The sequence below is a fragment of the Triticum urartu genome, chromosome 6, assembly GCF_003073215.2.
Source record: "Triticum urartu cultivar G1812 chromosome 6, Tu2.1, whole genome shotgun sequence".
NCBI classification, from domain to species: Eukaryota; Viridiplantae; Streptophyta; class Magnoliopsida; order Poales; family Poaceae; genus Triticum; species Triticum urartu.
The window spans coordinates 80,697,398-80,710,496 of NC_053027.1; positions in this window are offsets into that span (position 1 = coordinate 80,697,398).

The following is a 13,099-nucleotide window of genomic DNA, read 5'->3' on the forward strand; positions in this document are numbered from 1 at the left end:
GGGATTTGGAAAGTTGCTGGTAATGATAAAGAATATGCTTCCAAAGGACAACGAATTGCCCGAGAGTACATACGAAGCAAAGAAGGTTGTCTGCCCTCTAGGGTTAGAGGTGTAGAAGATACATCCATGCCCTAATGATTGCATCCTCTACCATGGTGAGTATGAGGATTTGAACGCTTGCCCAGTATGAGGTGCATTGCGCTATAAGATCAGCCATGATGACCCTGCTGATGTCGAGGGCAAGCGCCCCAGGAAGAAGAATCCTGCCAAGGTGATGTGGTATGCTCCTATAATACCACGGTTGAAACGTTTGTTCCAAAACAAAGAGCATGCCAAGGCGATGCGATGGCACAGAGAAGACCGTAAGAAAGACGGAAAGTTGAGAGTACCCGCTGACGGGTCGCAGTGGAGAAAAATCGAAAGAAAGTATGGGAAGGAGTTTGCAGATGACGCAAGGAACATATGGTTTGGTCTAAGCACAGATGGCATTAATCCTTTTGGGGAGCAGAGCAGCAACCATAGCACCTGGCCTGTGACTCTATGTTTGTATAACCTTCCTCCTTGGTTGTGCATGAAGCGGAAGTTCATTATGATGCCAGTGCTCATCCAAGGCCCTAAGCAACCCGGCAACGACATTGATGTGTACCTAAGGCCATTAGTTGAAGAACTCTTACAACTGTGGAATGGAACAGGTGTACGTGCGTGGGATGAGCACATGGGGGAACAATTTGGCCTAAAGGCATTGCTGTTCGTGACCATCAATGATTGGCCTGCTCTCGGTAACCTTTCAGGACAGACAAACAAGGGATACCGTGCATGCACGCACTGTTTGGACAATACCGACAGTATATATTTGGCTAATTGTAAGAAGAATGTGTACCTGGGACATCGTCGATTTCTTCCGAGCAGGCATCCCATAAGAAAGAAAGGCAAGCATTTTAAAGGTGAGGCGGATCACCGGACGAAGCCTCGCCATCGTACTGGTGCTGATGTACATGATATGGTCAAGGTTTGAAGGTGGTCTTTGGAAAGGGTCCTGGTGGACAACCTGTTCTGAATGACGCTGACGGACGCACACCCATGTCATGAAAATGAGGAGGTCATTGACTTTTGTATTGACTTTATTCCTGACCTTAAGCCGATTGGTGTTCCTGAATCGCTGCATAAGGGCAGACTAGATGGAAAAGGCATGCTAGGAGGGGAACAAATAATATGTATGGACGGACATTCTCTCACTGAAGCACACTACACAGTTCTACAGAATTCCGCCTTGGTGGCTCCGTATATGGATGAACACAAGAATTAGCTACGCTCCAAACACCCGGAGCGGTCTGATCACTGGATTACACGTGAACAAACCAGGAGTTTTGCCAGCTGGTTGCAGACACGTACCATGCATGACGCCTCTATTGAAGATGACCTATACTTGCTATCCCAGTTACCATCTTCGAATATAATGACTTCCAAAGGGTACGAGATAAATGGTAATACATTTTACACGATCGCCCAAGATAAGAAGAGCACCAACCAAAATAGCGGTGTCCGCTTTGATGCAGAAACCAAGACGGGAAAGGAAACATATTATGGTTATATACAGGACATATGGGAACTTGACTATCGACGTGGTTTGAAGGTCCCTTTGTTTCGATGCAAATGGGTCAATATGACACGAGGCGGGGTAACGGAAGACTCGCAGTACGGAATGACAATAGTGGATCTCAACAATCTTGCGTATGCAGACGAACCATTCGTCCTAGCCAATGATGTGGCACATGTTTTCTATGTGAAGGACATGTCTACCAAGCCGAGAAAAAGAAAAGATAAGGAAGCGAATGCATCGTATGATGAGCCAAAGCGGCACATAGTTCTTTCTGGGAAGAGAAACATCATGGGAGTGGATGACAAGACAGACATGTCAGGAGATTATGAAAAGTTTGATGAAATTTCTCCATTCACAGTGAATATTGACCCGAGCATCCAGTTAAATGATGAAGATTTTCCATGGCTATGACGCAAAGGGACACACGCGAAGAAAAAGTTTCACACCCAAAGATCTGGGATGTGATCGGCTTCACTATCATCACTTTATTCTGTGTTTGACACCTAGGAGGGAATCTCTGTAATAGTTAGGGTAGCTAGTTATGTGTTTTGGCATTTGAAACGCGAAGAAATTTTATGTGCAAACAAACTGGATGCACTTCGTGTACAAAATGGACAATCTCTTTCGAAGTATCAGGGTTTCGGACGAAAACTCATCTGTTACAAAGGCATTTCATTTTTTAAATAACCTAAGCATTACCAAATTGAATATAATGATAAAACACACTAATATTAAACATAAGAAAAAAGAATCACTGAAAAATCTATTTTCAAAGTTAAGTTATTCACAAACTAGTGATTCACAGAAATTTCAAATAATTCAAAATTTAAACTATTAAAATTTGAAAACTACGGGCACTAACAGAAACTTTGTAATTTTTTGTACCTAAAGCAAAAATATTCACAAAGGAACTCTAAATACAGCAAAAAACAACTCAAAAAGAAATAAAACAAAAACAAATAAATCAAAAAAAACAAGAAAATAAAAAAGCCCGCCTACTGGGCCAAAGCGGCCTGTATACGACTAGAAACCCGACGTGTTGTTGGGCCAGGATGCAGGCCCGCAAATGCCCTGTAGGCCCACAGGGCAGCATAGAATAGGTAGGTCCAGTAGGCCTGCTTTGGACAGGAGCTCGAGAGAGATACCGCACTGGGGCTTATAAACTAGTGCGGATGCCCCTCGGCTAGCGAGGTGGGACTAAACTTGCCGCACCGCACCTGCGCCAGCACACACCCTTTAGTACCGGGTCGTGGCTCCAACCGGTACTAAAGGGGGATCTTTAGTACCGGTTGGTGCCACCACCCGGTACTAAAGGGGTGCGCTTCCCACCGCTTTGCCTGGCCAAAAGAGACCTTTAGTACCGGTTGGTGGCTCCAACCGGTACTAAAGGTGTATTCTATATAAGAAAACACTTCGAAAATTTCGTCAATTTCCTTCTCCACTTCCCTCTGCTTCATCGTCGCCGCCCAGTCCCGCGCCGTCGCCACCCCCGTCGAGCCGTCCCCGTCGACTCCGCGTCGCCCCTGTCCTCATCGCCCCGCCCCCGTCACACCGTTTGCATCGCCGGCCCGTCCCCGTCCTCGCACCGGCCTGCGTCCACGTCCCCGCACCTGTCCATGTCGCGGTCGCCATCACCTCGACCTCTCGCCCGCGCTGTGAGCCCCTGTCCCCCCTCTCCTCCCTCCAATCGAAGCCGCTGCGCCGCCGACACCGTCGCCTTGGCTCGCCGTTGCCGTCGCCTCTGCACACACATGCATACACAAACACACACATGCACACAAACACACACACACACACAATGTTTTTAGTTTTTAGTTTTTCTGTTTTTAGTTTTTAGTTTTTTTCTTCTGTTTTTTCTGTATTAATGTTATAGAAATGTTAGTTATATATAGAAATGTGTTAGAAATGTTAGTTATATAGAAATGTTAGTTTTTTTCTATATTAATGTTATAGAAATGTTAGTTATATAGAAATGGTAGTTTTTTCTGTATTAATGTTATAGAAATGTTAGTTATATAGAAATGTTAAAGAAAAATTAGTTATACAATTTTAGTTATAGAAATGTTAGAAATCAAAATCCAATCATTTAAAAATGTTACTTTTGCGGCATATAGTATTTGTTGTCGACGATGCCCGGCCGGCATCCTTGCCGTCGACCCGTTCGCGACGACGTCCTGCTTCAGAGGACCCATGTTCGGGACTGGGCTCCGCCGGGCTGGCACTGGGAGGTGCTACCTTCAGGGGCGTGACGCTTGCTGAGGAACCCGGCCCCGGGTCCCGTCGTCGACCCTGATCTCCTTTGGTGGCGTTCGCGTGGGCCACTTTCGATGCGGAGGGAGCCGGCCCCGCCGGAGGTGGTACGTCGCCGTGTCAGGGAGGAGGGCGAGCACGCCCATCGCTACATGGCTGCTATGGACGTCAGGTTCTCCAATACCTGGCAGGTTCTTTTGGGAGATCACCCGAGCTATGATCCAGTGATGGTTCCTTCTCTTTGGGTGTCCACCGCCCGCACCTCAGGAACCGCGAGTGGCCTAGATTACTCTTTAGTATTCGATCTTTATTAGCTTGCTAGCTAGCTAGCTAGTGATGTATTCGATATTATATCTATTATTCGAGACGATGTATTCGAGATTATATCTATTATTCGAGACGATGTATTCGAGATTATATCTATTATTCGAGATGATGTATTCGAGATTATATTCGATGATGCTTATTATGTACTATGATTGAATCAATTTTTCCTTATTAATTGATTGCATCCATGCATTGTAAGTTGAAGGAGGGCGTAAAGTACAATATCGAGGCCATCAAACCTAATGGCGAACCATTAGCGCCTAAGAAGATTGCGGACAAGTTCATTCGTCAGTGCGGAGTTCTTGTGAAGGACCAACTCCCGATCTCCCTTCAAGAATGGAGAGAGCCAGCAAAGCCACGTCCAGGAGTTACTTTTGTCGACGACAGACAAAAACTTCTGCTTTGGGAAACGCTCATGGAACATTTCACCCTACCAGATCATTTCACAGATGCAGATGTGGAGAAAGTCAAGGACGCTGCTCTTAGGAAGATGGCGGTTGCATTCAAAAACCACAAGAATCGTGAATGGACCAAGTACGTCAAGGGAGGAAGGAAGACTCCAGTATTCGAGGGAACACTAGAGAAGCAAAGTGCTCATTGGGACGATTTCATGAAATTCAAGGATTCGAAATTATCTAAGGAACGGTCGAGAATAAATAAGGCCAATGCCACAAAAAAGGATAAGTTCCATAAGCTGGGGCCAGGTGGCTATGCAGTGGGAATGCCTAAGTGGGATAAGTCTGAGAAAGAGATGGAGGATGCAGGTGTCACTCCGAAAACATTGAGCTGGCCCCCAGGTGCAGGACTTGGTTCTATGCACATGGGGGGGAGTTGGACCCAAAGACATACAAAGTTTCGAAGAAGGCATGTCTAGACGGAGCCAAAGATAAGCTACTTGTTGCAACAGAAGAGGCTCAATCGGGGGTGTTCCAGCCCAACAGAGAGAACGACGAGCTTACACGTGCCCTGGGAAATCCTGAACACCCGGGAAGAACACGAGGCATGGGCGCTATTCCGTGGTATGAGGGGTTTTCGGACCGGAACGCCAACTACAGAACCCGTGCGAGAAAGAAGATTGCGGAGGAGAAGAAGAGGAAGATGGAGGAGGAGCAGAGGAAGCTAGACTATGAACGCCTTCAAGGCCTAGAATCAGCGCACACGGACTTGGCAATCAAATTCCAGTGGCAGCAGGAGCAGATCGACTCACTTGACCAACAAAGGGGGTCTCAGCAGCTGCAGCAGCTAGCGGATGATCCAGCATTGGATAGCAGCGTCCCATCCATGTCGAGAAGCAGCGTGGGTTCCGCCCCGGGCGACGCATTGCTGGATAGCTACCCAGTGGATGACATCATGGAGAACACTAACTGCGAGCTACACTTCAAAATGAAGAACATATCCATGAAGGTGGCGGACGCCCTTGCTTTTACAAATCCCCCCGAGGCAACCTTCCATTGCAACCCGATTCCAGCGGGCTATACTCGTGTCTTGGTTGATGAGGTGGTGGACCAATATTCGGGGCTAGAGCTTGACATTCCTGGAGGTGACGATGAGCACACACTGGGAGAGGCAAACCATCGTATCATCCTATGGAGAAAGGATTGCATCATCTTTCGAAGGCCACCGACACCGCGTCATCCGACTCCTCGTCGAAGTCCGCCACCGAGTCAGCAGACTCCCGCTCCTCCAAGTCCACCAAAGCGTCAAGCCACTCCTCCTTCAAGTCCGGCATAGCTTCAGGCCACTCCTCCTCCAAGTCCGGCACAGCTTCAGGACACTCCTCCTCCTCCAACTCAGCCACGTCAGCCGTCTTCGCCGCCTCAGCAATCACGGAAGAGAGCCGCCTCAGCTATGGTGCATAGTGGTACAAGTCGAGGTAGTACTGGAGGTACAAGTGGAGGCAAGTGATTTCAATATGGTCCAAGCCTCGTGCCTCTTCCGCAGAGGCCTTACGACAAGTCCGAGGAGGAAAATGTAGCCATATCGAAGGCTGAGGTGTAAGCCCATTTTGCACCGAAACCGCAACCACCACCAAGGGAGAAAGTGCCTGAGGAAAAGATTGACCACTTCATTCGTATGCCTAGAGCACCAGCTCCCAAGCCTGTTGACACAGACTATGAGCACCACATCAAGAAGTTAAATCGAGCACGTCTACAGAAAGAGGCGAGCTCGAGCTCGAGCAAATCAGCTGGCAAAAGGAGCGATAAAACCGTTCCCCAGCTGGGAGAACAGGCGGCGCAATCAATCCCCCTGCTTGTTGTGCCAACAACACATGAGAGTAGGCGCGCCCAATATTATTGTGGGCAAACCGTTAACGTTCCCGGGCTGGGCGATGTGGTAATAACCGAGGAGCATATTGAGCAGGCTGAAACGCTCATGATCACTATTGAACAACTCCTCGATATCGAGCCCATGTCTCCGACTAGATAGGAGGAAATAAAACGAAAATATGTCCGGGGCCAACCTTTGGTCGAGCCAGACGAGGTCCAGAAGCTCCCAACGAGAATGTATGAATTGCATCAATGGTACATGGACATTACCAAGATTTCCAATTGAGAGTCCCTCATGGTGAATTTCAAGAAGGATCATTACTACCATGAGACAGCTGTGTCTGTTGAGTATTCAGAACTATTTCAGCTATACAATCAAGACACACTCGACAAATCTATCGTCAGTTGCTATTGTCTGTAAGTGATTTCTTTCTGTAATTTAAGTCTCAAGCTAGCTGTAGTGATCATTGTGATCAATCATTACCTGTGATTATCCTCACTATATTCTTTTCTGTGGTATTATGCAGGATGAAGATTTATGAAATGAAAAAAGGTGGACGCTATGGCATTGGGTTCGTTGACCCAAATACCATTCATGAATACACATGGAAATTAGATCCATATTACGAAAAAAGTGTAGAGGAAAGCATGCTAGAGTTCTTCAAGCACCTCAAATACAATGAAGATATACTACTTTCTTACAACTTCGAGTGAGTCGCACTGTGTTGTACTACAAATTCTGTTTTTGCCTACTAGCTAGCTACATGTTTTTTCTTACATATGCCCGCTTAATTAAGACATGCAAACGTGTGTGCATGCAGATTTCACTGGATCTTGTTAATCATTAAAGTTGATGAAGGAACATTTGAAGTACTAGACTCACTACTTAAGAAAGCAAGTGACTACACCATCGTGAAGGGGATAGTCAACAGGTAATTTCAATCATTATTAACTATATCTCGGCCTATTTAATTAGTTCTTCATTTCCTGATAACAACTATTTAATAACCCATTTATTCATTTTCTTTGTCGGCGGGCAGGGCTTGGGCAAAGTTCATCAGGGCCACTCCAGGCCCATGGAAACAAAATCTGAAATGGTATCGACCCCAGGTAAGTAATTAAGTAGTACTAGCTAGCTGCCATCTCTTTAATTATCACGCTTGATTAATTATTATCTGACCAAATTCCATTCTCGTAAAGGCCCTGAAGCAGGCGCCGGGGAATAATCTATGTGCATACTACGTTTGCGAGAACATTCGCATGATGGCGTCTGAAAGGAGCAGATCTCAAAGACAGGAGTGGGTACGTTTGTCAGAACACTATTCACAATTTTTACACCATTATCGATATCTAGTCACACAACTAATACACATGCATATTGATCTCCTTCTTAACAGTTCAAAGAGGTGCGGGAGAAGCTCCTACCAGAGGACCGCATAGAAGCAATGCAAGAGGAAATAGCGGGATTTTTGCTCGACCAGGTCATAGATCCCAAAGGAGAATACTATTACCCGCTACCGCCCCCATGAACCACTTCCAATTGTTATCATGCTCTGAAGGCACCAATTAGGCTAATGCCACTGGCTCCAAAGGCACCAATTAGGAGAAATTGTAGACAGCTAGCTAATTGTATATATATATACATGTGTGTATACATGTGTGAATTAATTAATGGTGGTTGTGAGACATTCGATGATATATATATATTATGATCGGTTCTACTAGAAATTCTATTTATATATACATAACGTGTACAATATGTAGTATCATAAAATACCAGCAAAAGAAAAAAATTAAATGGAAAACACAAAATTAAATGAAAAAGAAATCATAAACCCAAACCCCCCAACCTTTTAATACCGGTTGGTGTCACCAACCGGTACTAAAGGGCTCCCTGCCCCCGAAGCTGGCTCGTGCCACGTGGTTGCCCTTTAGCACCGGTTCGTGCTGAACCGGTACTAAAGGGGGGGCTTTAGTGCCCACACTTTAGTGCCAGTTACTGAACCGGCACTAAAGGGCCTTACGAACCGGTGCTATTGCCCGGTTCTGCACTAGTGATCATGTAACAGTCATAACCTAGGGTGACACAGAACTAGCTCCAATTCATCAATGTAATGTAGGCATGTATTCCGAATATAGTCATACGTGCTTATGGAAAAGAACTTGCATGACATCTTTTGTCCTATCCTCCCGTGGCAGCGGGGTCCTATTGGAAACTAAGGGATATTAAGGCCTCCTCGGGGAGTCCTGGATTAGGGGGTCTCCGGACAGCCGGACTATCTCCATTGGCCGGACTGTTAGACTATGAAGATACAAGATTGAAGACTTTGTCTCGTGTCCGGATGGGCTCTACTTGGCGTGGAAGGCAAGCTAGGCAATACGTATATGGATATCTCCTCTTCTTGTAACCGACCTTGTGTAACCCTAACCCTCTCTGGTGTCTGTATAAACCGGAGGGCTTTAGTCCGTAGGGCAACAATCACAACATACAATCATACCATAGGCTAGCTTCTAGGGTTTAGCCTCTCTGATCTCGTGGTAGATCTACTCTTGTAACACCCATATCATCAATATCAATCGAGCAGGACATAGGGTTTTACCTCCATCAAGAGGGCCCGAACCTGGGTAAAACTTCGTGTCCCTTGCCTCCTGTTACCATCCGGCCTAGACGCACAGTTCGGGACCCCCTACCCAAGATCCGCCGGTTTTGACACCGACATTGGTGCTTTCATTGAGAGTTCCTCTGTGTCGTCGCCGTTAGGCTTGATGGCTCCTACTATCATCGGTAGCGATGTGGTCCAGGGTGAGACTTTTCTCCCCGGACAGATCTTCGTATTTGGCGGCTTTGCACTGCGGGCTAATTCACTTGGCCATTTGGAGCAGATTGAAAGCTACGCCCCTGGCCATCAGGTCAGATTTGGAAGTTTGAACTACACGGCCGACATCCGCAGAGACTTGATCTTCGACGGATTCGAGCCATAGCCGGGCGCGCCGCACTGTCTCGATGGGCATAACCTAGCTCTGCCACCGGACGGTACTCCAGAGGCCGCGCCCACACCAGCTCCGACCCTTAGCTCGGAGCCAACTGCGCCAATCGAGGACGGGTGGCTAGACACCGCCTCAGGGGCTACAGTCTCGATAGTGATCGAGACAAACACTAGCATAATCCTCTGCGCAACCCGTGACTCCAAGGTGCCGGACTCTCTTCCGGACCCCGAACCATCCGCGCCTCTGCCAATCAAATCCGAGTGGGCGCCGATCATGGAATTCACCGATGCGGATATCTTTCAGCACTCGCCCTTCGGCGACATTCTGAATTCACTAAGGTCTCTCTCTTTGTCAGGAGAGCCCTGGCCGGATTATGGCCAACAGGACTGGGATGCGGACAACGAAGACATTCGACGCCCACCCACCACCCACTTTGTAGCCACTGTCGATGATTTAACCGACATGCTTGATTTCGACTCCGAACACATCGACGGTATGGACGATGATGTAGGAGACGAACATGAACCAGCACTTATAGGGCACTGGAAAGCCACCTCGTCGTATGACATATACATGGTGGATACACCCAATGAAGGCAACAACGACGAGATAGCGGAGGATGTACCCTCCAAGAAGCAACCCAAGCGCCGACGTTACCGGCGCCACTCTAAGTCCCGCCAAAGAAAAAGTGGTGATACCGGCGCAGGAGATAATAACACTCCAGATAGCGCCGAAGACAACGAAAACCCCCTCCAGGAAGAGTTAGATCAGGAGGATGAAGGTGCCAGCTCTCCTAAGAGAGCGGCTGGCGGAGAGGAGGAGGATGACAATTACATGCCCCCCTCCGAAGACGAGGTAAGCCTCGGCGACGATGAATTCGCCGTACCAGAGGATCCCGTCGAACAAGAGCGCTTCAAGCGCAGGCTTATGGCCACGACAAATAGCCTGAAGAAAAAGCAGCACCAGCTTCAAGCTGATCAAGATCTGCTAGCTGACAAATGGACTGAATTCCTTGCAGCCGAGGAATATAAACTCGAGCGTCCCTCCAAGAGTTACCCAAGGCGCAGGTTACTACCCCGACTGGAGGAAGAAGCGTATGATACAGCTGACTGACCACCTCGTGGCCGCGATAGATACGCATTCCTGCCAAAAGCTCAGCCTCCACCCCAACGACATCCAAATAAAAAGGCATGGGGAGATACGCCAGACCTGCGAGACATATTGGAGGACAAAGGAAAGCACTCAAGATCGATCTACGGATCACGAGGGTGCACCACTCTACGAGATGGTAAACGTCACGCCGGATACAGTAAAAGAAAATCCGGTCGGGCCGAACACAGCGGGCATGACCCATACGAGCTGCATCCCGATATAGCCCAATACAGAGGCGCCGCACACCCCTTATGCTTCACAGACGAAGTAATGGAACATCAATTCCCAGAAGGTTTCAAACCTGTAAACATTGAATCATACCATGGAACAACAGATCCCGCGGTATGGATCGAGGACTTCCTCCTCCACATCCACATGGCCCGCGGTGATGACTTACATGCCATCAAGTACCTCCCGCTAAAACTCAAAGGACCAGCACGGCATTGGCTTAATAGCTTGCCAGCGGACTCCATTAGCTGTTGGGAAGATCTGGAAGCCGCATTCCTCGACAACTTTCAGGGCACTTATGTGCGACCACCAGACGCCGATGACTTGAGCCAAATAATTCAGCAGCCAGAAGAGTCGGCCAGGCAATTCTGGACTCGGTTCCTTACAAAGAAAAACCAAATCATCGACTGTCCGGATGCGGAGGCCTTAGCGGCTTTCAAGCACAACATCTGAGACGAGTGGCTAGCCCGGCACCTTGGTCAGGAAAAGCCGAAATCTATGGCAGCCCTCACGACGCTCATGACCTGCTTTTGTGCGGGAGAAGACAGCTGGTTGGCTCGTAGTAACAACATATCAAAGAACCATGGTACCTCAGATACCAAGGACGGCAACAGCAGGTCACGTCACAACAAGCATAAGCGCCGCAATAACGGCGAAAGTGCTGAGGATACGGCAGTCAATGCCGGATTCAAAGGATCTAAACTCGGTCAGCAGAAAAAGCCATTCAAACAAAGTACGTCGGGTCCGTCCAGCTTGCACCGTATACTCGATCGCTCGTGTCAAATACACGGCACCCCAGACAAGCCAGCCAATCACACCAACAGGGATTGTTGGGTGTTCAAGCAGGTCGGCAAGTTAATCGCTGAAAACAAGGACAAGGGGCCACATAGCGATGACGAGGAAGAACCCCGGCAGCCGCACATCGGAGGACAGAAAGAGGTTTCCCCCGCAAGTACGGACGGTGAACATGATATACGCAACCCACATCCCCAAGAGGGAGCGGAAGCGTGCGCTCAGGGACATATATGCGCTAGAGCCAGTCGCTCCGAAGTTCAACCCTTGGTCCTCCTGTCCGATCACCTTCGATCTTAGGGACCACCCCACTAGCATCCGTCACGGCGGATTCGCCGCACTAGTCCTAGACCGAATCATCAACGAATTTCACCTCACTCGAGTCCTCATGGACGGCGGCAGTAGCCTGAACCTGCTTTATCGGGACACAGTGTGCAAAATGGGTATTAGACCCCTCAAGGATCAAACCCACAAAGACGACCTTTAAAGGCATCATTCCAGGCATAGAGGCCCACTGCATAGGCTCAATTACACTGGAAGTGGTCTTCGGATCCGCGGATAACTTCTGAAGCGAAGAGTTAATCTTTGATATAGTCTCGATCCGCAGTGGTTATCACGCACTGCTCGGACGAACCGCATTCGCTAGATTCAACAGTACTAGGGAAAAGCCTAGCAGCAGCGCGGGTTTTCGGCCTTTTAGTAGCGCGGGGGCCGGGGCTACTAATAAGGCGCTACAGCTGACGTATAGCAGTAGCGGTGGTCCACCCGCGCTACTGCTACACAAGTGTTGCAGCAGCGCGCTTAAAGGAACCTCGCTACTGCTAATAGCTATAGCGCGCTTCCCCTGTGCGTGCTACTTCTACAACCGCGCTGCTGCTAACTTTTCTCCACTCGCTACTGCTAATTCTAGTAGTTTTTTGTTTTTTTCGGCATATTTGCTTTGTATTTTAATAGGCTTTATAGAAGAATCTTTAGCACATACAAATGTCATCATGATACACATACAAATGCCTGCGAGACCACAAATGTAATCATAGCATATACATACAAAATAGTCTCATCATAATAATCATCCAACACAAAGTGGTATCTTGTCATCATCTCGAAAATAGCGATACATGCAGGTCTCGAATACTTGCAACTATAACGTCATCCATCTAAACAAAGGTATACGCGAGAAGAGCTATCACTATGAGTGAGAGCGGAACTATGCAGTACATGAGATGGCTTCTCCTTCTTGTCTGCTTTTGAAGCCTTTATGGCTGGCGTCCGAGAACCCATTCACTTGCGCCTGACACTCATGCCACTCGTTGTACACCCCCGAAACCTTCCCTTTGTACACGACATAGCAGTTCCATCTCGCCATCAAGAAACTAGGTACCTGTTAGAGATGCATGTTCATGAAGAGGATGTACAATCATATATATGCAACAAAATATACTAGAGAACACCAAAAAAGAAAGGGTTAGAAACTAGATGCAACATACAGTACGCA